General features: G+C 44.2%; 1 protein-coding gene across 2 annotated transcripts in view; it reads right to left on the bottom strand.

Annotated features, from left to right (window-relative positions):
- The window catches only part of LAMA3 (laminin subunit alpha 3), a 1,348,901-nt gene that overhangs the window by 817,683 nt on the left and 505,975 nt on the right, over nucleotides 1–25,243 (bottom strand). The window lies entirely within an intron of this gene.

The raw sequence follows: 25,243 nt of genomic DNA, 5'->3' as shown, positions 1-25,243 counted from the left end.
TTAGGGGGGGCGAGCCGACGACCGCCCTGGGCGCCACGCCCCCCAGGGCGCCATTAACCCCCGCCACGCCCAGGCCTGGACTGACCCACCGGGAAACCGGGAGTTTCCCCGGTGGGCCTCGACACATGGGGCCTCTTTTCTTGGGGGAAGGATACATAGATGAAGATGATGACTGTATGGGCCTGCGCAGCTGCTGTGCGTAATAACTTTACTGAAATGACTCTTTCTCTATGAGACTGAGAGTCGTTCGTTCGTGTACATAACCTCCTTGTTCTTGTGACTGGGGGTGCAGGGGGAGGGGGGAACATGAGATCCAGATCCAGCCTGGGTGTGGCTCGCACTGCATTCTGCCCGCGGATTTGGGGCTCGCACGTGCGCATTGTGGAGGGCAACACAGCAAACGCACATGCTCTAGTGTGTTCTAATACACATGCGCAGGATGCGGGCCCTGCTCTGGTGAAGAGCTGCATTTAAGTGCAGCAAAGTGACCTGCAAGGCTCACTGTGGGGCTGAGGCCTGAGTCTGAGTCAAGCGCGCACCCCAGGCTTTGCCAAGAAGACGGAAGAAGACCTCTGGCAGCCTTCTGCTATCCTGCCCTACCACTGCCAGTCCCCTGCTTCTGCAGGCTGCAGTGTCTCCCTCACCCATCCTGGCCTGCTTGCAGCTACCTACTGTGCACAGGGGCACTCTCTCTGGCAGATTCTGAAACGACAAGATCGTGTGCTTGGCCCCCGCGATCTCATAGGTAATTGTAGTTTACCACTTAAATCTGAACTAAACTGGGGGTGGTATGGGGTTGGATTTATGTTGGGATAGTACGTGTACATTGATGGGTGGTGGTGGCGGCGCATCATGAATGGCTGTCAGTCTGCCATGATTACTGCACTCTGTGCTATGGGTTTGGATTTAATTTGAGAACATTTAAATGAATAGGTGGCTCATGGCTGACCATCGAGGGCTAATGATGCTGGCTGACTGTGCTAGGGTTCAGGGTCATTGCACTGCGTGGTATGTATGGGTTTGGTTGCACCGTTATGTTACCAAGTGCACAAGCTATGGTAACAGCTAGAAGGGGGTCAACAAAGGGAATTATAATGTATATAAACTGCTCCATGTAAGAGGAAGCTGTATGACGGGTTTGAAATCGCAAGACTATTCCTAAATTGCCACGAGAGTATCAGCTGCACTGACAGAGCTTGACCCTCTTCTAGCACCGGGACACTGACCAGTGGAGCTAAAGTTGCATTTTTGAAAAAGCCCAGCTCTGCATCATTCTAAATTGTGCCTTGAAAATGAAGCGACTGAAAACTAACATGCAGTACCAGATGATTCGTACATTACTAAACACACATCAAAACAAAGACATACCCTTGCATGTGAAGAACACTACATGGATTCGGGCTGCATTGGCTGCCACCTCCACGGGCTTACGATGTCCTGCTGTGCCCACTCACGGTGCCAGGGAGTGGAGTGGGCCGGGCTTGGAGGGGCTGATACTGATCTCTTGTATAGTGCGTAATGGTATTATGTGAGGACAACATGATGGCACTGAAACTAAGCAAAAAGAACGAAGAAAAGCACACACATAAAGGAACGTTTCATGAAGGACAGGTATCCTTTTCAAATCCTGCTCCTCCTGTCGCATTTTGTACATTGTCTATTTCCCTCTTATGGCAACATGTAATTTGGGTTTGTGTAATGGAACTCTCTCTTCCGTATTGAGCGCACTGCAGTCTGTGCCTGTTTCTCTGCGCTCATCCTGCTTGGCTTTGTTTCATGTGTATACTTAATACGTCTCTTGAGGGTTCTTGTTTTGTGGCACTAGGTCATATAACCTGTGCATTTGGTATTTTCCCCAGAGAATTGGCAGTCTTCCTGAGCCAGGCTTCCAGGTGTTAGTTTGGCCACATCCAGGCAATAGCCACCATGAGAGCCCTACATTCCCGAAGGAGCACTCATTTCTGCTTTCTTATTTATTTATTTTATTTTTTACATTTGTTTAGCGCACAAACAGCCCTTCTGCATCAAGGCGCTCTTACTTGTGGGGTACTTAGTTACAGGCTAAGTACAGCTGGGAAATGCATTTACATGTTGCACATCTTAGTGATGATGTTCCATGGGAAAAGGATTTACTTGGATAAAGGAGTCCATCTAAATTTCCACAGAGGAGAGAGCATTCATTTCAACGAACAGCAACCATGTGGTTGGTTTTAACTTTGGAGGACAGTTGGGCATAACAGAGACCAGCAGCCGCAGCCACCGCATTTGCCCACTGAAATGTACCCCTGTGGCCTTTGCAATCCAGTACAGTGCTGCTTTTGCACGCAGGTCAAAATTTCGAGGTTTTTAGCAAGGTATTTCACGTGTTTAACACAGTAATGCACGTGTCCCTGTGTTGGCTTTTGTCTGCGACATGCGGTATGTAGTAGAGCAGCAGAGAGATATTATCTTAATTAGCAGGTTCTCAGGTGGTATGGCAGTGTGTGCTTGCTCTCTGCAACAGCCAGACCTAATTTTAGACGATTGAAGGAGCCCTGTCCATCATTTTGCCGCTTCTAGACAGTTGTTTTGAAGGTGTTGGGTGTTAGATGACTTGTACTCGATGGCTGTTTCTTGCGTTTTTCAGGATCTTTGGGTTTGCATGTGTGTGTGTGTGTGCGTGCTGTAGGGAGGGGGACTGGGAGTGGGGTTGCATGCTCCAGTGTATGTGTTATAGTCAAAGGTGTGCTGTTTGTCTTCCATGTGTGTGTTGCAGGACTGCTGTTACCCTCTGTCTTTGTTGGTTTAGGTGGTGGCTGCTATTTGAGGTTAACTTTAAGGTACTTTAATAAAAAAAGAAAACAAATCAGGTTCTATCATGTGTGTCTAAGTGGTGGATATTTCAAGGTAACGCTATGAGCTAACAGTAGGCTTGTAGATGTTGCGGTTTCAGGACCCTGTGTTTGTGGTTAGCTACTCAGCTGACGGCTGTTTAGGTGACTTGGTTAGTTTCATAATTGCATAAACTGTTATTTTAAATGCCTATTGTAGTTGCTGGTTATTGTGTGTGTGACTTGTAGGGGCTGCTTTTTTTGGGCCTGCAGTTATGCACCACTGTGTGTTCTATAGAGTTATTTGTTGCAGTCACTTTTGTTTATTTTCAATGCATTATCACAGATTTGCATTTATTTTAGGGTTGCTTCTGCTTGTTTGTACTTGTGTTTTTGGGTTAACTGCTGTTGAATCCTCTTTGTATGCCGATGATGTAGGGGAATTGAGTCATGGCTTGTGTGTTCTATGAAATAGGGTGTTGTTGCTGCCCATGTTTGTAACATGGCTCTTGTTTTTGAGGTTGGATTTTGAAAGTGGCATACTGTCATTTCCCCTCCGGCCGGATGAGGTGACACCAACACATATTCAATCCGTACTGATAATGTGTGATAGTAGGAATTGCAAGTCCATGGGCTGTACCCTGCTCCACCTTCTGACAAGCAATACAGAAAACTGGCTTTGGCAGGGCTCCTGTAAACTCTGGTTTGGACTGACTGATGATTCCCAGTGGCCCTCTTCACTGTGGGCCTGGTGGAATTGGAAGGGGAAGCAGTGCTAAGTGCAGGCAGCGGAATATGTAAAATGTCCACTGGCAATGGAGCTGCTTCAGATAATGGACCCATATTGCTGGGGTGTTTCTGAAATATACCTCTGGGGCCTTTGCAATGCAAATTGAGGTTACAATGTCATTAGTACTTTACAGCTGGGAGGGGGTGGCTCGGATGTATGTACAGGCTGGGGACATTGGAGATGTCTGTGAGCACTGGATCCAAAAGTGTTGTTTTCTTACTGTTATTCAGACTGATATTACACTTGTGGTTTGTGCCACTGTCATTGAAGATCTATTTTGAGAGATCATGAACTTATTTAAAACATGACTTTTTAATCCATATAAGTTTTACAACATGCTTTAAATACACTCATTTGGTTAATTGTATTCAACGTTTTCTTGGGGGATACTCCAATACTCCCAATCCCCGCATAGAAGGGTTGGGATCACACGCTGTGCTCTCTCGTTTGGCGAAATGTGGGGCCGCTTTGAAAACATTTTCCAGGGCCACTTTTGGTTCCCAGTCCACCCCTGGCCACGCCAGCTCGGGGGAGTCTTTCAAGGGCTCCCCCGAGCCATTGAAAGACTCCCCCGAGCTGGAGCGAGGAAGTTAAAAAAAAAAAAATGGCCCATCCTGGCCCCGCCCCACTTCCGCCCCGCCCCGTTAAACAGGGGAGCGCAGTGGGCGATATGGTCGCCAATTCTCCCAGGTTGCTGCTGCCCTTAAGGCCGGCCCTGATTCCCGTGCTAGGCGTGACTAAGCGAGGGCCAAGAACCCAGCTACTCTGCTGCCATGGGGCCGGGTCCACAGTCGAAAGATGAGCGGCAGAATGCAACTGGACTGTATAACAGACACAACGCTATTTCTGATACGTTGCACCAGTGCACGTGCGCATAGCACAAGGGAAGAACCTGCCCTACCGCCAAAGACATACCCCTTCAATGCATTGTTGCACCAGGGCAATATCTGCTCCAGTACAACTTCTTTGCGTTGCTGTACAAATGAAAGAAAGAATGTGTTTTGCATCTAAGCAATTTTTGCCCCAGTGCTACCTACACCTGCAATAGTGCAACGTTTCTGTAACACGGCCTCAGATGAGCCATTAGCTCTAGGTTATCAGTTGGGAACTAGGGGCGCTGAGGGCTGTTATGCTTGGGTCCTGAAGGTTTTGCGATGCAACTACAAAGCATAAAATACCTCCTCATGGACTGTATCAGAACAAGCAGTCTACAAACGTCCACCTCGGGACTCCCAACCATCAAATGAGGAATCCCACAAGGTCAGGTCTTTCACCACTTCTTTTCACCCACATGGCCCCACTCATGAGACTTATTAAAAAAGCACGGGTCCCATGCTACCACTATGTGGATGACATCCAATTAATTTAAAATACATTGGGCCTCTTTACGAGTTTGCCGGAACAGTAACAACGGTACCGGTAAGGTTACCGGTACCGTTGTTACCATACCGGCAAACTACGAGTTCTGGTCGCGGGTGCCTTTGCAGCCGCCAGGTCTGACCTGGTGGCTGTACTGGCACCCGTGAGCAGAACATGATGGTAGCACCGGTACCGTTATTAACGGTACCGGTGCTACCACCCTCCCCATTCCCATTGAGCCCTATGGGGCTCAAAAAGGAAGGGGGAAGAAACTTCTCTGGCGCCCAGGAATGGGCAAATACCGGGTCCAGCAATGTCGTAATGACCCGGTGATTGCCCATTTTTGGGCGCCAGAAAAAAATGAATACTGGCGGCAGGGGAGTTGCTAGGTTTGGAAAAGACCCGGGGCTAAGCTGTTGTCGGAACTGTTGGGACTGGGGGCTAGCTAGTCTATTGGCTGTAGATCCTGAGATTCTATCCGGGGCTACAACCAAAAGATCAGGGGCGATAGCCCCCTTAGCCCCCCCCTAGCAACGCCCCTGACTGGCCCATTGACTCTAAAACTCTCTTGCTAACTGCTTTTGTGAGATAAATGGCCAGACACCAATACCAACTATAAACTAAACACGAACAAAACAGAAATCATCGTCGCTCCCGACAAGAATGGACCACTCACCCTGCTCCTCTATGCCTGTAGAAATGGTAATGAGGCCACAAATATAAACAGTGATGACAAAAATTTGAATTTTCATGGACATCAGACTCACACTAGAACCACAGTTCAATGTCATGGTAAGAAAATGCTTCTACTACTTACGTACAATCAGACATAACATGCAATACCTCAGCTTTCAGCACAGGACACTCACCCTCATCTCACTAATACTCTCAAAAATCCCATACACAAATAGCCTATACCAAGAATGTATACCATATCCAAAACACGGCACCAAGACCTTTACTCAGAGTAGAGAGCAGGGACCATCCCTTCAGCCCTGAGAAGCCTCAAAAGGCTACCAGTTAAAAAAAGAATACATTCCAAAGCACGCACAGAGCACTGCATGGTCAAGGAGTAGAAATCCCCCCTTACCAAGCACTAAGGATGCCCAGATCCAGCTGTGACACGCCAATCAAATCTGGGTGTTATGAGAAGAATACATATGGAGGCAGACCTTACCCAACTGTGAAGGAAAAAGGAAGAAATATGCAAATAAATGGCAAAGAACCTTCATGGAAAATGTAACTGTAAGTGAACCTAAATGTAAGTGGTAGAAGTATACTTATTTGAGAAACTCTAGACCTCTGTATTCAGCACTAGGTCTCAAACAGCCTAGAGAGACTCCATTTTGATTGATAACCTTGCAGTCAGAACATAGAGAGAGAACTTGCCAAATAATGCTCGATTTATGCAAGTGTTATGTATTCTGCTGGTCTTACCAAAGTTATTTAAAAATATGTTTATGCTGCCAAAAGTATACTCATGTCTCAAAGACAACAGTTATTTCAAACAGGCGATGATAACGAGTGTGAGTCTTCATCGTATTAAGAGTGCAAATCTGTGCCGGCTATCGCTTGAATACTGGAGAACTGACCTTGGCTCCACATAGAAGACCATTGTGCTAACTGGGAGGCAGGGGTTTAGGAGACCCATAAAATCTGGGAGGGACAGGGGACACCTTGAGACTTTGTTTTTTTAAATGTATTTATTTATTTATTTATTTATTTATTGTGTTTTAGTCAAAGAACTCGACTTCTCACAAAATTAAAATAGCAGTATGTATTAAATCACATTCATCATCACTGTATAAAACAAGAGAAAAGAAGAAAAGAAAACATAACAAAATTAAGAAAAGCAGTTCAGAGTACAAAATCCTTCAATTTGGCGTCTCACTTCAGAAGGCCCAGTTGATATAAAAATGTTACCACTTCCCAGGTCAAAAGGCTTTCATGGCCTGAGCATAGTTCGTCCCAAAAAGATTGGGAGTCCACCCACCATTGGGCGGGACTGCAGCAGAGGAGGGTGATGTAAAAGAGCAAGAATGGAAAGGGCTATGAGGACGGTGGGAGATTATAAATAACGGCAGTTCGGGGTGAGGCAAATTCACAAACTGGAGGTGTCCGAATAGCACACGGCCATGAATCATTTTTTTTTTTAAGAGCACTGAAGTAGTCATCATCAGTGGCACATAGGAGAACACAAAACAAGACTTGTAACATTAGGGCACAGAGTCCCAAAAATGAGTTCTCATTTGGACTCTGGAGGCCATCTGCTTTCGTACTGCTTTGGATAAGGCCATGTCAGAGGCGGAGTGATGTTTGAAAGTACCTAAGCAGTGATCGGGCCGGGGTCGGGGTCTAAGTCAAAAGCCAATAAAAAACACCAGGCAGCCAATGGCTGCTCTTCGTGCTTGTGAGTCGTGCAAGTCATCCTCCCAACCAATGCCTTCCCGGCCTGCACTGCACAATTTGCATTAAATTTTATCAAAAAACTATTTAAACAGTGTCAAGAAAGGAATTAATTGCCTTTTGCAACTGTGGCCCACTTTTCCATTGGTGCCAGAGAGAGTTTTATAGCCCAGTCCGACCATGGGCAGTTCCTATCCAATGCTGACGAAAAACATGAACAGAGCTAGTTTGGAATCACATTCAAGTGCACTGCTTTAGAGACCACTAAGCATTGTGTGTCACCGCTCTGGCTTTGTGCACTACCCCTACACTTATTGAGTAACTCGCCCCCTTATTGCAGCCCAGCACACCCACTTTGACAGACTGTCACTTTATCCACCATTGCACAAAGAGACATTAATTTAACACTGAAAAGCAAACACACTATGCATTTTGTTTTTTTAAAAGAAAAGATTGATGAGGTTCTCTGCAATGGTTACAGCCGAAAGGTGAATGATTACACAATGATTATTGTGTAATGTGCCCCATCTTTACTAGAGGCTGTTCTCCTCTGTGTTTGTGCTCAACACAATGCGGCCCCTTAATAGTAAGGGAGGCTTCCTTTGCCTCATTCCCATTTAAAACAGAGATGCAGGCCTCACTGCTGACAACGTGTTCATAAGAAAGGGCTTCCTTAGTCATAGTTCCGATGGTGCAAGCCACCTTCTCTGTGCGTACTATGATCGTTCAACATATGTATTTGGGTCCCTTGGCGATTAGGCCAGGTATAGTGTTTTAACTTACATGTTACAACGTTCAAGAACCTCAAACCTGGCTTTGGAGCCTCCAAAGCCAGGTTTGTTATGCTTGAACGTTGTAAGGTTTCAATCCTACAAGTGGGTATGTTGGATTGGCATAATGGCCAGCATGATATACACTTGAAAATCGATGCCATGCTAAAGCATTGTGCAATCTTGGAATACAAACACTTGTGGTGACAGCCTGAACTCTGAATATCTACCTAGCCGTGCACTGCCTGTAGAGTAGCATTACACGGAATGGAACACACGCACTCATGCTTCTTAGTATACTGAAAGATGCATCACCAATGTTTGCATTATCTAGGCTTAATGTCGCCCTTTCCAACACATTGCCCCAAGCTGGAGCTCATTGCAGTGAAAAGAAATCCTGTTTATTATTTGTAAGAGAAGGAACTAGGGATGTACAATACCTTTGCTAGTCTGAAGCACACAGGTGAACTTTGTCTTGAAAGTGATGGCATTAACAGAGGCCCCTAAAGACAGATAATGTTCGTTGTTGTGAAGGGGACGGGGTTCCATCGAACAAACCTACCGGAACAACGCAAATTGCTTCTATCAACATGTTATCTTGTCATTATAATTATCAACAACATTATTTTTTGTAGGTGTATCAAGTTCAAATGAGTACTTAAAATCGAGAGACTCACGGTCTCCTTTACCCCGACTTAATCACTACATCCGCCGTGTCTTTTATGATCCCTGGAATGCACTTACACTTGAACGTATATTCGCAGTATGTTCATTTATAATACTGCGAAATGAGACAGTACCTTATCTGAATGTCCACAAAACGCTCGTCTTTGGTTGGTTCTGTAAATCAGGGAGCAAAACCCTGTGCTAGGCCTTCAGTCCTTACCCCCGTCGTTGGGTAGAAGCAGCAGAAGAGACGGTCATGTCTTGCCGTTAAACCGTGCCAGCATCCACTGCTGATTGGTAACGCTGTTCCGGTGCTCGACCTTAATTCAATAGCCACCAAGACGCTAGCAGCTCTCAGGGACCAGCCTGCCGCCAGCATATGCACAGCGGTATTACGAGTCCTGCTCTGCCACAGAGGCGACTGGCATGGGTCTGAGGATTAAATGTATGATTTTTCCAAGTTTACCTAGGCTGACCTGCCCTAACGGATGGCAAATCATTAGTAACACTGTTGTCTCTGAGGAGCATGCGTCGCTGCCTGCTGGCTTCTCCTTCGTTCTGGAAGGCTGTGCAGCAGTGTAAAGCACACTTGCAGGGGCACATGCTGCAGTATTTCCCACGGCCTGGACTGGGCAAGCTCCAAATGTGCAGGTGGAGGGGGTGTTCGGGGGCACGCATGAGCGAGCCAGTGAACAGCAGAGTTCTTGTAACGAGAATCTTGTTTACAATTACCTGTACCGCTGCTGCCATCTGGGACATAAATGCCATTGTATCCCCCACTTAAAATTGTGGGGGGATTTGTCTCACCTGTACCCCCCATGTCCTACACCCATGCTGGGAGGACTGATATCGTCCTAAGTTAAATGACAGAATCTTCCATTCATTGTATTGAAGTCAATGTACTGGACAAAAATACATGTTGCGCATAGAGGGGCAGGGTAACTCCATCTTGATTGCCCGGAAATGGTGTGCTGTTTGTTTATGTATTCACAATGCATTGCCTCTATTAAAGATTTTCTGAACTAATGTTACCCGATTTGAATCCAGCATCGGTTTTCCGCAACATCACCCTCATCGCAACATTTTGGAATACCAGCTCTACAAACCTGACAAGGGAACACCACCCAGCTCTAAGAAAAATTTAAAAAATCAGGCTTTTTGATATAACAGGGCAGAGGACAGCTCACAAACAAGTGAAAGACAGAAATTACAGCATGCAGCCGTAAAATCGCCACCATCAGATGGCATGGCACTCGGCCAACAAACGGCCCACCACAATGAACATAAAGAACAAAATGCTTAACAAGGAAGTACTCTACAGAAAGGCAAATCACATAAACTCCATAGGCTTTGGCCTAGCATGCTACACAGTTGCAGCCTATCTAGCATCATCACCATCGAAGGACCTAGCACCAGCCCAACAAGTAAAAATCCCACCAGGAATAATACAAGGAACAATCAGGCAACAGGAACAGCCAGAAAATATCTAATGGCATTTACTCAAAACACTTTTAAACTAGCATGCAATACAGGCACCAGGCACTAGGGTAAAGGAAAAATGAAAACAGAGCCGAAAACAAAATATATGACTGAACACAACTGTTAATCATCAGACACTTGTCGCCTACCCATCCCATCAAATGTTCCACCAGAACAAACCTAAGGAACAAACACTCAACAACGAAAAGGCCTCCACAAAACCAAATTGACTTCATTTAAACCGTTTTGGGCTAGCATGCCATGCAGGCATTGTCCACCTACCACCATCATCATCAAATGACCTGGCACCCGCCCAACAAGCAAAATTCCCACCTGGAAGGACACAAGGAAAAAACTAACAAGGAACAAATCTGCAGAAAAACTCAACTGGCATTTATTCCAAATGCTTCTGGACTGGCATGCCATGTAGGAGCACGCCATTCAAGCCCACCAACCAATATTATCGCAACCCCCACAAAACCAGAAAAGAGAAAAAGAAGCCCACTCAAAAACCTCCCAATGCCAAAAACAGTGAGAAAGATCAAAGGCAGTCAAAATACACTACAGAAACAACCAGAAAGAGCACAACCCACTAAACATCTCGCGCGTAACCACCCTCCATCACCACATGCTTACCAACCACGCTGACACAAATGGTTAAATAAAACCCTCTCATAGCACCAGAAATGTCACAACTCTACATCCCTCGAATCCACTTGCACACCTTACACACCGGCCACAGCATCCTGACAATCCAGGCACTTGATGTCTTCCATCTGGAAACAAAATGCCTCCAGTGTACAAATCATTATCCACCCAGAAGATACACCCATAAAGATGTCACTTTCTCCTCGTTCTACATGCACCAACAGCTATGCATAACAGCTTGCCTTTTCCCTCTCCACACATAACAATTCCTCCTACCTATTTTCCCTTTCATATCCATATGAGCACCTGGAGACTGAAGCAGGTTATGTAAAACATGTTTAAATGATATACCAGCTGCAGTGAGAAACCTCTTCTTGCACCACATGTGACCACTGTGACAGGGTCAGGGACTTGACCCTGTCAAATGGGGTTCTCTCAGTCCTTGCCCCCTATGTGTGCCATGAATGTGGTTAATGCTACAGCTTTCTATCACCCAATGCCTTCCAGTACTGGTATTAGCCAAAACTCTTGTTTGTCTTTTAAAGGAATGCAAGACGCAGCACAAACTGTAATAACAGCAAAACAACTAGACTAACATGAAAAGCAACAAACATTGGCAATGCCAACAGTTTGGGTTTTTGTGTAGGTATGGAAAGGCACTTGCCAGGCACAGTCATAGTGGTATTAACTGGCCATTGATGGTATCAGGTGCAAAATGGTGTGAGTACCTGGGCATCTAATAGCAGTAACTGCCAACAGCCTAATACTTATACACAAGCCAAAACTGTTGGCTTTGCCAATACTTGTTTTTAACAGGACTTCAGTGAAGGACTGCCTTGCCAAAAGAACCATAAGGAGGCTGATGCTTGAGCTGGCTTGGCACCTCTACCTCGTCCACCATGAGGAAATCTTCTCTGGCCTCTTTGACTGGCCATTCTCTCGCCCTTCCAACTGAGGAGTAGTAGCGAAAAGATCTACCCCTCCAAGGTTGCACACTAGGACAAAAAGGCTGAGGTTGCCTAACAGCAGCGTCTAAAGATTCGGCTGCCACCTTTGAGGTCTGCAATTTCTCAAGGCTCTCGTCAGCCTTGTTGCCAAAGATGATACCCGTCCAAAGACGTGTTGAGACATTCATTTGCAAGAAAACTTGGAATGTATAGCTCTATAAGTACTAGATGGATTCAACGTATGTGGTCTAATGTCCCTCCAAAGGTAGAAATGATGTCTGTGTAGCTGCATTAGGCTCTTTAGGGACAATGTCGTTTTGTGACTATTGTATGACTGTTTGGGGGATGAAACTTGAGTTTGACTAATCCCTTGTTGATGTTTCTTTTGACAGATGAGCTTGTTTGCTACTTAGGAGCAATTATGAATGATGAAATTCCTATTGATTTGGAATTGTGAAAATAACTTCACACTGTAAGAAGTGTCATGCGTAATTAGCAGGTACTTTTTGGATGTATAATTATTGTTCTGTGTGTTTACACAGACAAACACTATGACACTATAGTGATATGTGTTATGGTAGGCATTAATGGAATAACAGCATAGTTAATCTGGTGATAGGGTATTCTTTGATTTTCCTTTTAGAGTTTTTTATACAAGTACAAGTGTTTTATGTGAGCGTCGCCCACAGCACAAAGTGTCAGAAAGAACAAAAGTAATTGTGAAAGGACATCCCCTGATGAATGTTTTACCAACGTGGTGCGATGAACAGAAACATGTTGGTTAATCTGGTGATAGGGTATTCTTTGATTTTCCTTTTAGAGTTTTTTATACAAGTACAAGTGTTTTATGTGAGCGTCGCCCACAGCACAAAGTGTCAGAAAGAACAAAAGTAATTGTGAAAGGACATCCCCTGATGAATGTTTTACCAACGTGGTGCGATGAACAGAAACATGTTGGTATTTTAAAATAAGGACAATTTATTTTGTTCGAGTAAACATTTTTTGTAAAACTGTGTCTGATGTATTGTTTAGTTCTGAGGTATTATTAGTGATATGTGATTTAGTGTATATGTATTTGTGATGCTTTGTGTTTTGTTATATCGTTGTTATTACTAGGATGTGTCATATTGACTAAATACATTGAACTGATTCATTTTTTAAGGTCTACTGAGTCCATTTTTTCAGGACTTACAGTGGGAGAGAAGAGGGACCTGTCACCAGATATGAGAGAGTTGTTATAAGTGAATTCCATCTATCTCTCTTCTTATGTGCATAATTAGGTCTGCCCCACACCGAAGAGATAGATTGACCTGTTGATAGGGTGAATTTGTGGGGTTGAGGTATATCTCCTATTTTGGGTATATAGAGAAACCTAGATTGCACATTAGGTGCAAAACCTGACTTCCTCAACCACGCAAATCTGCACATTAAACAGTGCTGGTAGCCATGGATCTGCTGATGCTATCCGCAGAATCCAATCCTGATTGAAGGGACTTGTACATGGCCCCTTTTCCATCCTTAACAATACCTAAGAAGCCGTCCCTTTCATGCCCTTCTGGAATGTGCTCTGCCGCCATGGAGATACAGTGCCATAGAGTATACAAAAACCTTGCGAGGGCACAAGTGGAGTTGGCACATTTAAGAGCCATGCTCCCTTCAGAAAGTACTTTCCTGGCCCATCCATCTACGCGCTTGTCATCTCTATCAGGAGGGATGGTAGGGTACACTGCCTGTTTAGAAGTAGCCATAGCTGCCTGCACCACCATACTCTCCGGAGTGGGGTGTTTCGACAGGTAGTCGAGTCGCTACTAGAGGGGCAGTATTTTTTTGTCAAGTTCTTGTAGACTGCTGGGGTTTTGTACAAAAAGACTGTATCTAAATGGTCGCTTGTACAAAAGGTTCTACAGATGCTAGTACCAAAAGTTCGAACACCAAAAGTTCAAACTTTTGGTGCTAGCATTGCAGATAAGTTTTTTAAAAAAATGCGGGGGATTCGGGGGTGTCCCCTGCTACACCCTGCTTACTATACTGTGTGGTATAGTGAGCGGGGTGTGGCGGGGGACACCCCCGGAGCACACCTGTGAAAAAAAACAAAACAGGGGCTGCGGGGGTGTCCCCCGCAACACCCCGCTCACTATACTTAACACTATAGTGAGCGGGGATTGCGGGGGAATCCCCTGCAGCCCCCCGTAAAAGAAAAAAAAGAAAAGGACCCTGCAGCGCCAGCGCCAAGTGAAAGAGAACTGGTGCCATAGAGACCCAGCGTGAAGAGACGGTAAGTGGGGGTGTGGGTGGGGGTGTGTGGAGGGTGTGTCATGGGTGTGTTGTGGGTGTGGGCGGGGCTGTGGGTATGTACGTATGTTCGCATGAGAAAGATACAAACATTTGGTATTTCCCACCTTTCTCATGTGAACATTCCGGCCAGGGTAAATTCAACCGCGGTCAGATCACGTGGCTTCGACTGCCGGATTACATTCCGGAGTCTCCCAGTTCCTAGCCACCCTTTTTTGCAGTGCCACATGAAAAGGCAAAATAGGATCAGTTTGTGGACCCATGTCCAGAATGTCTGTGAGGCCGTCTTGGTCATAGGGCAATGGGGGCCTACTCTAACCCATGTATTCAACCACTTTGGAGCCTACTCCAACCCATGTATTCGACCACTTTGGACATGAGCTGTCTATAAGATACATTCGCATGCTCCCCACCCTCTGTTTTTCCAAACTCAAGTTCAGGCGAGGTTTCTATTTGCAAGTTGTCATAAAGGCCCTTCATTCTGGACTCTCTGGTACATTGGGTGTACCATACTGCGAGCCAAATGGGGCTTCATCAACTTCAGAATGCTCTTTTTCTTCAAAAATAGAAGTAAGAGATTTAAAGAACTCTTTCTTCGGGAGTGGAGCATATATTTTGTCAGGTTTTGAACTAAAAGGCTTCGCCGTCGTCAAAGTTGTCGATATTTTCTTTATGGGTGGCCGATTTAGGGGGGGCGCTTGGCACTGATGGCATAGCTGGCAAGTGTAGCACAGTTGGCGGCGAAGGCTTCGGTGTCGATGTCGACCTCGAGAGCCTGACGGGCGTCAAAGGCACCGCCGGCGTCGAAGGTGTCGATGGCATCAACGACCTCGACCTCCACTTTTCTTTATGTCTTATATGATCGTTTAGTTTTTCGGATCAAGGCCTCGGACGAGACCTTTCTTTTTTGGATTTTTTCTAAGGCTCAGTAGGTGCATCTCTTTGTTTTTCAAAAATCTTTAACATTTGAACCCTGAAGGCCTCCCACTCGGCCAGAATGGACTTTTTAGTAGCGACCTACAGTGCCTTCACAATTTCTTCGAGGACGAAGAGGAGTGGTTTGAGCCATTCCTCAAACTAGATTGCTTGTCCTTCAGGTTTCGCTGATCGGGTAGGAGATTTCTTGGGGATTTTTCCTGCCTTAAATTTTCCTTTACGTTCCTTCAAGGCTTTTGCCGTCATGGACTGACATTTCGAACAGGTGTCGGAGGTGTCGTGGTCTGCTCCGATGCACCACAAGCAGGTATGGTGCGGGTCAATGAGTGACATGTTTGACACGCAATTCTGCACTTGTTGAAGCTGACCTTTTGAGTCGACGGCGTCGATGAGGAAGACATTTTACTACAGAGTATTTGTAACAACATTGCAAGGTGAGGCGAGCCGAATTTCGTTCTAAGCTATCACGGAAAAACAGAACTGAGGCCAATGGGCGCTGTGCGTGCTATATATGCCTTTGATGACATCATCCTTGATGGAGGCCTTCGAGGGACATCAACTCAATGCCATTGACGCACAGTGCCCTCTGCTGAAAATGTTTTCCGAAGCAGCTGAGGCTGGAAAACAAGTAAGGAATACGTGGGAGGACACAAACCATTCGAAATTGGCAGTGAAAGAGTGTTACCATAAGGTTCATTTGAAGCTGTAAATGTGGGAGTGAATGTAAGTGTGTATGTGGCAGTGACGAAATAGAGTAGTAGTGCAAGGAGGGGTGAGAGTTATAGAGTAAGGAGGGGCTAAAGTAGTAGAGTCAGAGAGATGGGAGGAATAGAATGAGGAGGGGTGAGAGTAGTACAGTAGAGAGGGGAGAATAGTGTAGAGCAGAGAAGGGTGAACAGAGAGAAAAGCAGAGGGGTGCAGAGAGAGAATACTACCGTTAGAGTGACAGAAGAGAAAGGAGGGAAGATAACCAGAGGGAGTGGACAGGAAGGGAAATGGAGAGAGAAGGTAGACCAGAGAAATTAGTAAGATCAAGGCACAGGAGAGAACAGGAGAAGCCGTGGGTGAGACTGAATCATGGTGTCTGGGGTTGGCTCACTTGAACCACCAATCTTTATTTTTTAAACATAGTGAAGTTTCAGGTCAGGGCACTCTTAGAAAATGTCTGCAGGGAGAAATATATATAAGGCTCTGGTCTTTAGGCCATCACGAACAGCCATAAATCTTTTAGACAGTAGGGGTCACTGATCTCTAGAAACCATCATTTTTGGCATTTGTGAAGTTCAGGCTAGGGTGGAGGGAGTCCACAGAAAGTCAAGCGAGAATGGGACAGCCATTAGTTGGAACTCTTTCAAAATCCTAAATAAACTTGAACTATATTAAAAACTTTGGCCTTCATTACATTTTTGCTATTATCGGTGGGATACCGGAAAAACTGCCTTACCGTTTGTGCTGCTCGATATCCCGGTAAAACCGGGATATTACAGGTGGCGGAGATGCCAGGAAATTCCCATTACATGGAGTCCTATAGGTCTCCATGGGATGCAATTGCCGGAATTACTGGCATCGGTAGTACCTCTCTCTCCTCCAATGCCAATTACCTTTCCGAGGTTGCCACCTTTAAACCTTACACCTTCTACTACCAGTGTGAGTTTGAAACAAGCATGTAACCAAATTTTAAATTTTACAAAATAACACCCTTAGATCAGCCCTTGGTATCCCTAGATGAGCACACATCTCTAAGATAAGGCGCAACAACAGCTGGTTGTCTAACCAAGACAAAATACTACTGAAAGTAGACTCCCTTACTCACAAAACCCTCAACAACATGGCTCCTCCCTACCTAACTGACAGATTCGTAGAAACAAGATCGTCCAGACCCGACCCACAAGAATCTCCAATGCCAACACACTGATCATTCTCAGATTTAAACCCACCAAGACTGGAGGTCCCAGCTTCCCCGTCCGGGCGACCCAAGTCTGGAACTCATTGCACAACACTATTTGTCAGGAGAAATCCTACCCGAAATTCAGATCCAAATACATCAACCATCTGAAAAAACTAGAATCACCCACGCCCACCATCCTGTTGACATACGACCTGCAAATTATCTAAATATCCTGTATATAACTTTCTGTATCATTGACACAACATGTATATACTATTAATTAATTATATGTGTAACCATGTAATTATGTAAATATGTAACTATGTAACGACGTAACCTATGCCTCGCATATCCTGTACTGCTGCGCCCTATTACCTTTGGGTCTGGTGCGCATTATAAATGAATAAAACTAACAAACAAACCATACTGCAGGTTAGCATTGTTCCCTCTGTGTTGTTTTTGAATTTACTGTAGTTATCTGTGGTAATTGATATTTGTAAAATGAGCTGACACCCGATGCACCCTGTGCCATGATACCAAACCCGCTTTCTCAGCAAAGGGCCTCTGGGTAATTTGTTTTTTCCCCTCAAAGACAGTCACAGCTAAATGCAAATGACGCTTCTGTCGATTCTGGGGAGCTGTGCCCAAATACATTGGAAATAGAGTACTCCATGCAGCATGGCTTTAATGTAACTCTTGAAACAAGAAGTAATGAATAAATAAATCAATAAAGAGATATTCTTTTAAACACAGAATGCTCAGTATTGCTTACTGTATACAGTGTCAAATTCCTTTCGGTGGTTAGATCACAACCTGCTGCCAGTTGATTGAGGGGCATGCATTGTTGGAAGGGATTTACCAGGATAGATTCTGGCTCCCAAATGATTGTGTGTGCACCTGGCAGTCATTCAACCTCGGGTCCACCAACATTACAGAGAATGGGTGCCTTAACACCTATGTGCTTGAAAGGATGTTAAGGTCACACTCTCCTCCTCCTCACAGTGCATTTGTGGCCAGGGCATACAGCACAGACACTCAATCCCTTACTTGAATGACAAGGAGCTACTTTGAGGTGAAATGAAAATAGTGCCTTGGAAGGCTCTGTGCAGCATCAGAGTTATCAGATATTATCTTAGATAAAGTGGAACCAAACTGTGTTGCTTAGATTACCAATTTGGCTGATAAAAAGGAGCGATATTAAACATGTCACTCTCAAATACAGTACATCCATAAAATTAAGGAAGATCAATGACAAACATCAGTTATGACATAACAAACACTGCACCACTTCTACTTTAAAACTTTCTGTCCAGCTGAACATTGTCCTTGGATAAGATTAATTCAAAACCTTCCAGTCATCACTTTCTGGTTTAGAATATGGAATTCTGCCCACTAATGTGAGAGAATAATTGATCATTTACTGTACAGATTTCTCTTGGGTGGCAGGACATTCCTGGGGGAGCTATTGATTATCCTATAGAATCCTTTAGGTTGTCCTAGCTAGACATAATTGACTGATTGAGTAGAATACACAGCTCCCTGTCAGAGGTCTCCCTGTTGTTGGATTAGGAGATACCATCTGCGAGTTTGGTGATCGCCCACTTGTGGAAGGCACCAGTAAGGAGGGATCCATTTAGCTGTAACTGAAAAAAAGTAGTTATACCTTGTTTGCAGTTAGTGCCGTCAAAGGCCCAAAAGACTCCCCCATTTATTTAATAAATGTTTAGAATACTGAGAGTGCACTGAGAAGCACAGGGGTTCATCCTCCTTAAAAACATTGGGAGGAAGCCTGCAGAGTTGTGGACTACCATCCCGCCCTGATGTACCCACGGCCTAGATGGGCTTCGGAAAGGGGTGAGATCTGCTTATCAGTGCTTATGGCTTACTGTCCTTAAGGTGACATATTTAGACCTTAGAGGGAGCAGCATGTATGCCATCTTTGAATGTTGTTAGTCGATCCCTTCTGTGGGACACCCTCAGTGAGCAGGATTTGCCCCCAGAACTTCTTCAAGCTATTTTGCTATTTAACTATCATAACTTTTAAAGAGGGGACTAACTAATCATTTCCAGTCTTGAGTACTGAAAGACAGGGTTGTGTGCAGTGCCACCCCCTCCTCTTCCTCTTTAGGAAGGACCGTGATTAGCACATGAGAAAAGTAAGAGTTCATTTCTCTAAAATGGTTGCAGTATCAATACCCCTAGTGCTTTTGAGGCATGATGCCTACCTCCTGGCTCAGACCCAGATAGCCCTTGGTTGGTTGATGATGTTGTTAACAAAAAGTACATTATAATGAATGCAAGCACAAACAAGGTAAGGGTTGTGGTGAGCGAGGCAGAGAATGCCTTGCAAAATATAGGTTTGCTGGAGTGGCTGCTTCAAACGGAACATGTTGATTCATTGGGGATTAGGTTCTCTGCATTGGGAATGTGGCTCAGTCAATTAAATGAAAGTTCAGTGATTGAGGGATATTGAAATGCAATGCTTGCTTCCACCTTTGTTGGTATCCTTTAGGAGTGTTTTGATTCAACGCAATCTCTGCAACACTTTAAGGGACACAACTCTGGTGATTTGCTCCTTGACAAAGGTTACTCCCTGTTCATAATGCTTTTCGCAAAGGTTTTCTTAAGCTAGGGCCGGAACCCCAATTATACCACTCACAATGGAGCTAGGGAATCCCTCTACGGTTGGGCGTCCCATAGTGAAAGGCTGGGGCTTAAGCGGTATGCAGTGATTTTAACTAATTGAAAACGAAGAATGACATTTTTACGAATTAAAAAACAAATATCGAATTTTTAAAAGAAATATATATATATGTGGGGTTGGGGTGAAGGGTTAAATCTGGTGGGGAGGTGGTTTTAAACAAGGGGAAATAGGGAAAAGGGGCGACCCCCCAGAAAAGAAACAAAAAAATATTTTTTTTCATTGTTTTGGGGATTCGTTAAAAATGAATTAATTTATTTGTTCATTAAAATCACATGTGACCGGTTTACGCCCTCTGAACAGTTCAGGAGGAGCGTGGTCGAAATATCTGTACAGTGCGTGGTGGTCATTTCCTCTCCAGGGTTAGGCCTTCTAGGGACTGGTGTAATTCTTGAAATGTTTCCCATCTGTGTAATATCCCAGAGAGGATGCCACGCCGGGATCTGAGCATCACAAAAGAGACATTTGGCATCACTGTTTGGGCTGACCTTATGATGTGGCTCTCCAGTACATTAAGACGACCGGCTATATGTGCAAAATAGTTGACACCAGAGAGAGGATTATTTGGCTACAGGGCTGGAATCCCCCCTCAAGGATCCTTTACCTACAACTGTGATTAAAATCCCACCAACAAGCATGTATGGCTCGCAAGATGAGCAGGGAGATTCCTCCTGTCATATGACCATCTGAGTGGTGATGCAGTAGAACCTTTGTCCTTCAGCTCAATTTATGATACCTGACAGAGTAAAACAGGTTAGAAGTGGATGCAGGTAATGGAGGGCTAGCCGTTTATTTATAGTCCCCACCTTGGTGAGCCCAGCTTCTCTGGAATGGATACTTATCACCTAAAATAATGAAAGGGTGCCAGCTGATGTTTAGACATCACAATTGCATTGGCTTAGGAATGTTCTTCTGGTTTATGACCTTTGGAGTGATTATCCCTGCCTTACAAGTTTTTAATTGTGCCCTTCCTCTTTCAATGGTTTTTGAATAGTGAATATTTAAAAAATATATGAGTTCACTTCTCCCCAGTATCGAGCAGCCCCGCCAAATGTGTTTCCAATTCCCAATATGGTCACAATCCCTCCAGCATATATCAGATATGGTAGGTTTCATTTGAGCTATGAGGACTGGTGTGTAGTGCCACTGCAGCATGAGTTTGAGCCAGAATTCTTTTATTTGAATCAATCTGGTGAGTTTGGGGATTGCTCTCCAAAGTGTCTCCCAAACCTGGTCAGTGATCTCTTCTCCCAATGGGACCTGTTCTGTAGCTTATTTTTGTTTTGGGTGACCCTTCCCCTAAAATTCTGTAGAGATTAGAGATCAGGGCCTAGTTCCCTGGGTTGGATATCACATAATGTTCAAATGGTGTCAATTCCCTGGTGGCCGCCGCCGCCTTAATCGGGGAAGCTAAAATCCAATGCCGCTCCTGGAAATATTGAAGCCTGGATTTTTCTTGAAGTCCCAATTCATGTTTGCATTGTGTAAATGGTCTTACCATGTCTCCCACAAACATATCGCGCACCTTCACGCAGCCATCTACCTTCGATTCCCTGAATGCATTTGGTTCCAGGCCCAGGGAGAATTGGGGGTTAAAAAGATAGGCATAAAAGCTGAAGGGTAAGTTGTTATACCGTGTTATTTTACTGCATCATCCGAGGTGTTTTCTACTGTATGCATGATTTCGCTCAGGTGTATGTTCTTTGGGCGATCTGATCTTGATAACCATGGTGCTCCCCACAGCTAGTTTCATCTGGACCCAGCGCTTCTCAACTATGTCTGAGGACCATTATTTTAGAACCCTAAACTGTGCCGCTAGGAAGTATGTAAAAACATTTGGAAGACCCATTCCTCCATGTCTGGTTTTGGCATCAGTGTAGTTAGGGCTATCCGGGGGTGGGGGTCTTATTTTCCCACACAAAGGCTGGTTTAGCCTTATGTACTTTACGAAAGAAAGATAATGGGACCTTGATGGGTAGCACTTGAAATAGGTATAGTGCTCTAGGGAGAGTGACCATTTTCACAGAGTTGATAGGGCCCAACCATGAGATTGAAAGTGGGTCCCACTTTTTAAGTTGAGATTCAATGGCCTTTAATAGGGTAGGTTATTAGATGCGTATAGACCTTTAAGAGATTGAGTGATCTTTACCCCAGTAAGGTAATTCCTTCTTGTGCCAACCCGAGCCACCTCTGTGTCTGCAAGTTAACCATTTCTGTGGGTGATAGAGATAGGTTTAAAATCTCAGATTTCTGCACATTAATTTTCAGCCCAGCAATTGCCCCGATTTTCTCAAATTCTTGTGTAGATTCCTATTTTGTGTTTGATAGATCCGTGGCTATGAGCAACATATCATCGTCATAAGCCATTATTTTATGCTGCGTACCGCTGAACATAACACCTCTTATACTCTCAGTTTTTCTAATTTTGGCCAATAACGGTTCCAGATGTAGTGCATATAACATTCGAGAGAGGGGACACCCCTGTTTGGTACCACAATGAAAGGAGATTAGAGAAGATAACTGGCCATTTATTGACAGTCTTTTGGTGGGTTCTGGTAGTTTGCTCTGACCCATTTAACATAATTTGAACAAAGCCCATTTTCTCTAGCGTCAAAAAAAGAAAAGACCACTCCACATGGTCAAATGCCTTCTCGGCATCTATGGAAACAAGAACTGCAGGGATGTTTTTTTCTCCACCTTCCCTAATATATGACATACTCTGCTTATATTGTCGTGTGTTTGCCTAGATTTAATAAACCCTGTTTGGTCATTATCTATTAATGATGGTAAGATATCTGCAATTGGATTGGCCAATACTTTAGTGAATATTTTGGCATCTGAATTAATGAATGCAATTGGACCATAGGACCCACAAATTGTCGTGTCTTTGCCAGGTTTGGGGAACAGAATTATTTTTGCTTCTTTCACGGTAGATGATTTTTCCCCCGTTTGCAAAAAAAGAGTTGAACAGCTTAGTAAGAACGTGAGATGGAGAATTACTGTATGTTTTATAAAACCTAGCTGGTAAGCCGTCTGGACCAGGTGACTTATTGAGTGGAAGTTCATGGATGACTCGTAACACTTCTTCGGTTGTAATATATTTTTCTAAGGTTTGGGCATCTGTCTTTGAGAGTTTAGGGAGTTCAATCGATTTTAAGTAATTGATTTGCATGGACGGGTCTGGCATATCGGATTTGTATAAATTGGAATAAAATACATGAAATTGTGTTAGAATACCAGTAGTTTCAGACATCGTCTCCCCGGAAGGCAATTTTATTTGTTGTATAATCTGGAAAGCTGTTTTTTGACAGAGTTTGGCTGTCAGGAGACAATCTGTTCTGTTAGCTTTATGTAATACCTCTGTTTGAGTAATACGAGAGCTTTTTCTGCTTTTTTCGTGAGGTGAAGGTTTAGCCAGGCCCCTTATTTGTTTCCATTTATTCATAATATGTGATAATTCTGTCTCCAATTCAAATTCGATGGCCATAAGCAGTTTGCGTCTTTTTTGGCCTCAGCAGCAATGAGAATACCCCTCATAGTAGCTTTAAACACATCTCAAATAATATTGATTGAAATCTCTCCCTTTAAATTTAGATCGAAATATCCGGTGATGTGTACAGTTATTTCGTTTTTAATTGTAAGTTACTGAAGTAAAGCCAGTGGAAATTACCAGGCCAGAGCTGCGACTTGACGGTTGGGATATGTAATACTACTGTAATTGGGGGACGGTCTGAGAGAATAATTGGATGAGTGGTAATTATGCTACCCAATAATGGAGTAGAAGACCAAACATAGTCGATTTGGGAAAATGACCTATGAACATAAGAGTAGAAAGAGTAGCCTTTTTTCCTCCACCTTCAGAGCAGGCCAAATTTCTATTAAAGATAGGTTCACAAATATTTCATGCAGGCTTCTTGATGGGTGGGTGGGGCACAGCGTGTTACCCTGCTTCTGTACCATGCTGGGTCCCATGTCATTTAAAGTACCCTAGTATTAATAAGTCACCTTCCATAAATAGCTCCAATAAGCCCATCACATGTTTCACAAATCCATCCTGGCCAGAGTTGGGGGCATATATTGTCGCTACTGTTATTTTGATAGTGGATACCATAAGGACCGCAAAAACATATATATCATCCTTGTGTTTTTCAGTGAGAAGTATCTGGAGACAACTGCATTCTTTAACGGCAATTAAGATACCTGCGGTTTTTTGCTCGTAGCACATGCCTGAATTATTGTAGGATACTAACATAGGCAGAGTTTCTTTCTATCAGATTTAGAAATATGGGTTTCTTGAAGTGCCACCAAGTCAGGTTGGTGCCGTCGCAAGAAAGACTCCACCTTCCTATGTTTTTGCGGGGTGTTTAGGCCCCTTAGATTCCACGTCAAACACTTGAATTGTAAGTATATGTGAGATGTGGCAAAGGGCTAAAAGATATGGACACATTGTTATTATTATAAGCCAAACATAGCATACTTTAGAATTACAGGTAAGATTCCCACCCTCATCGGACTGTCCCCCTAACACCCTGACAGCCCCTCAACATAACTGCTATCAGGTAACACTTCCCCCCACCACCCGAGTCCCACCCCCTCCCAAAAGTTCTCAGGTGTGAATCACAGTTTCTAACTTCTTCCAGGACAAACTCACCCAGCTGCAATCCACTTTTAACCCCTGGAGAAAAAGGTGCTCCCCCATCTGTTACTAAGAACAGATTGATTCCAAAAAAGAAAGACACGCTCTGTCTTGCTGCATTTCGGAGATCCATCAGATCCACGAGTTGTTCCATCCAGCGAAAATCCTCTGCTGAGTCCATTCAGTTAAAAACTATTATGATGAAGATGATTTAGGGATCGGGCCCCTCAGTTGCGACTGCCACATCCAGAACTCGCACCACATCTGTTCATTTTTGGAGGGTTATCCTAGAGAGAGCTTAATATAACTGAATTTCAGTTTCATTGTATCTTATCGCTGCAGAGGCCCTCACTTCCTTGAGAATACGTTATTTTTGAGGATAAAGTGCACAAGCTGCCAAAACATCTCAGGGGTGGGAACCGGGTTCGATTCTTTTCAGTCCAACACTGTGGACCCTGTGAAGCGGAATAACAATAGGTTCCTCTCCAGCTAAGAGATTTGCGAATATCTGGTCTGTGGCATCTTTTAGTTCTGAATCTAAGATCCTTTCTGGAAGATTCCTAATCTGGATGTTGGATCGACATGATCTGTTTTCCAGATCCCCATATTGGAGTTCTACATTATGTGTTATTCTGGATAGGTCTTCCATTGCTATATCCATTTGTTTGCTGTCTTCTTTCAGCGTTTGAATGACTTGTTCATTTAGATCGACACGTTCTGCCAGGGATGTAATTTCTTTTTTGACTTCAGCAAGTAAGTTCCTTATGTCAGCCGTAAATTCTGTGAATTGTGATTGGAAGTTCAAGGTGAACCGATCCTGAAATTCTTGGAAGCTTTCAGTGAAATCTTTCTTGGAGACCGCCATGTTGGGGGATGCTCATTGCTGTATTGTTGAGGAAGGGTACTTTGGCGTGG

The sequence above is a fragment of the Ambystoma mexicanum genome, chromosome 5q, assembly GCF_040938575.1.
Source record: "Ambystoma mexicanum isolate Mex_15411 chromosome 5q, UKY_AmexF1_1, whole genome shotgun sequence".
NCBI classification, from domain to species: domain Eukaryota; kingdom Metazoa; phylum Chordata; class Amphibia; order Caudata; family Ambystomatidae; genus Ambystoma; species Ambystoma mexicanum.
The sequence above is the reverse complement of the archived record's forward strand: the minus strand, read 5'-3'. Positions and strand labels throughout refer to the sequence as shown.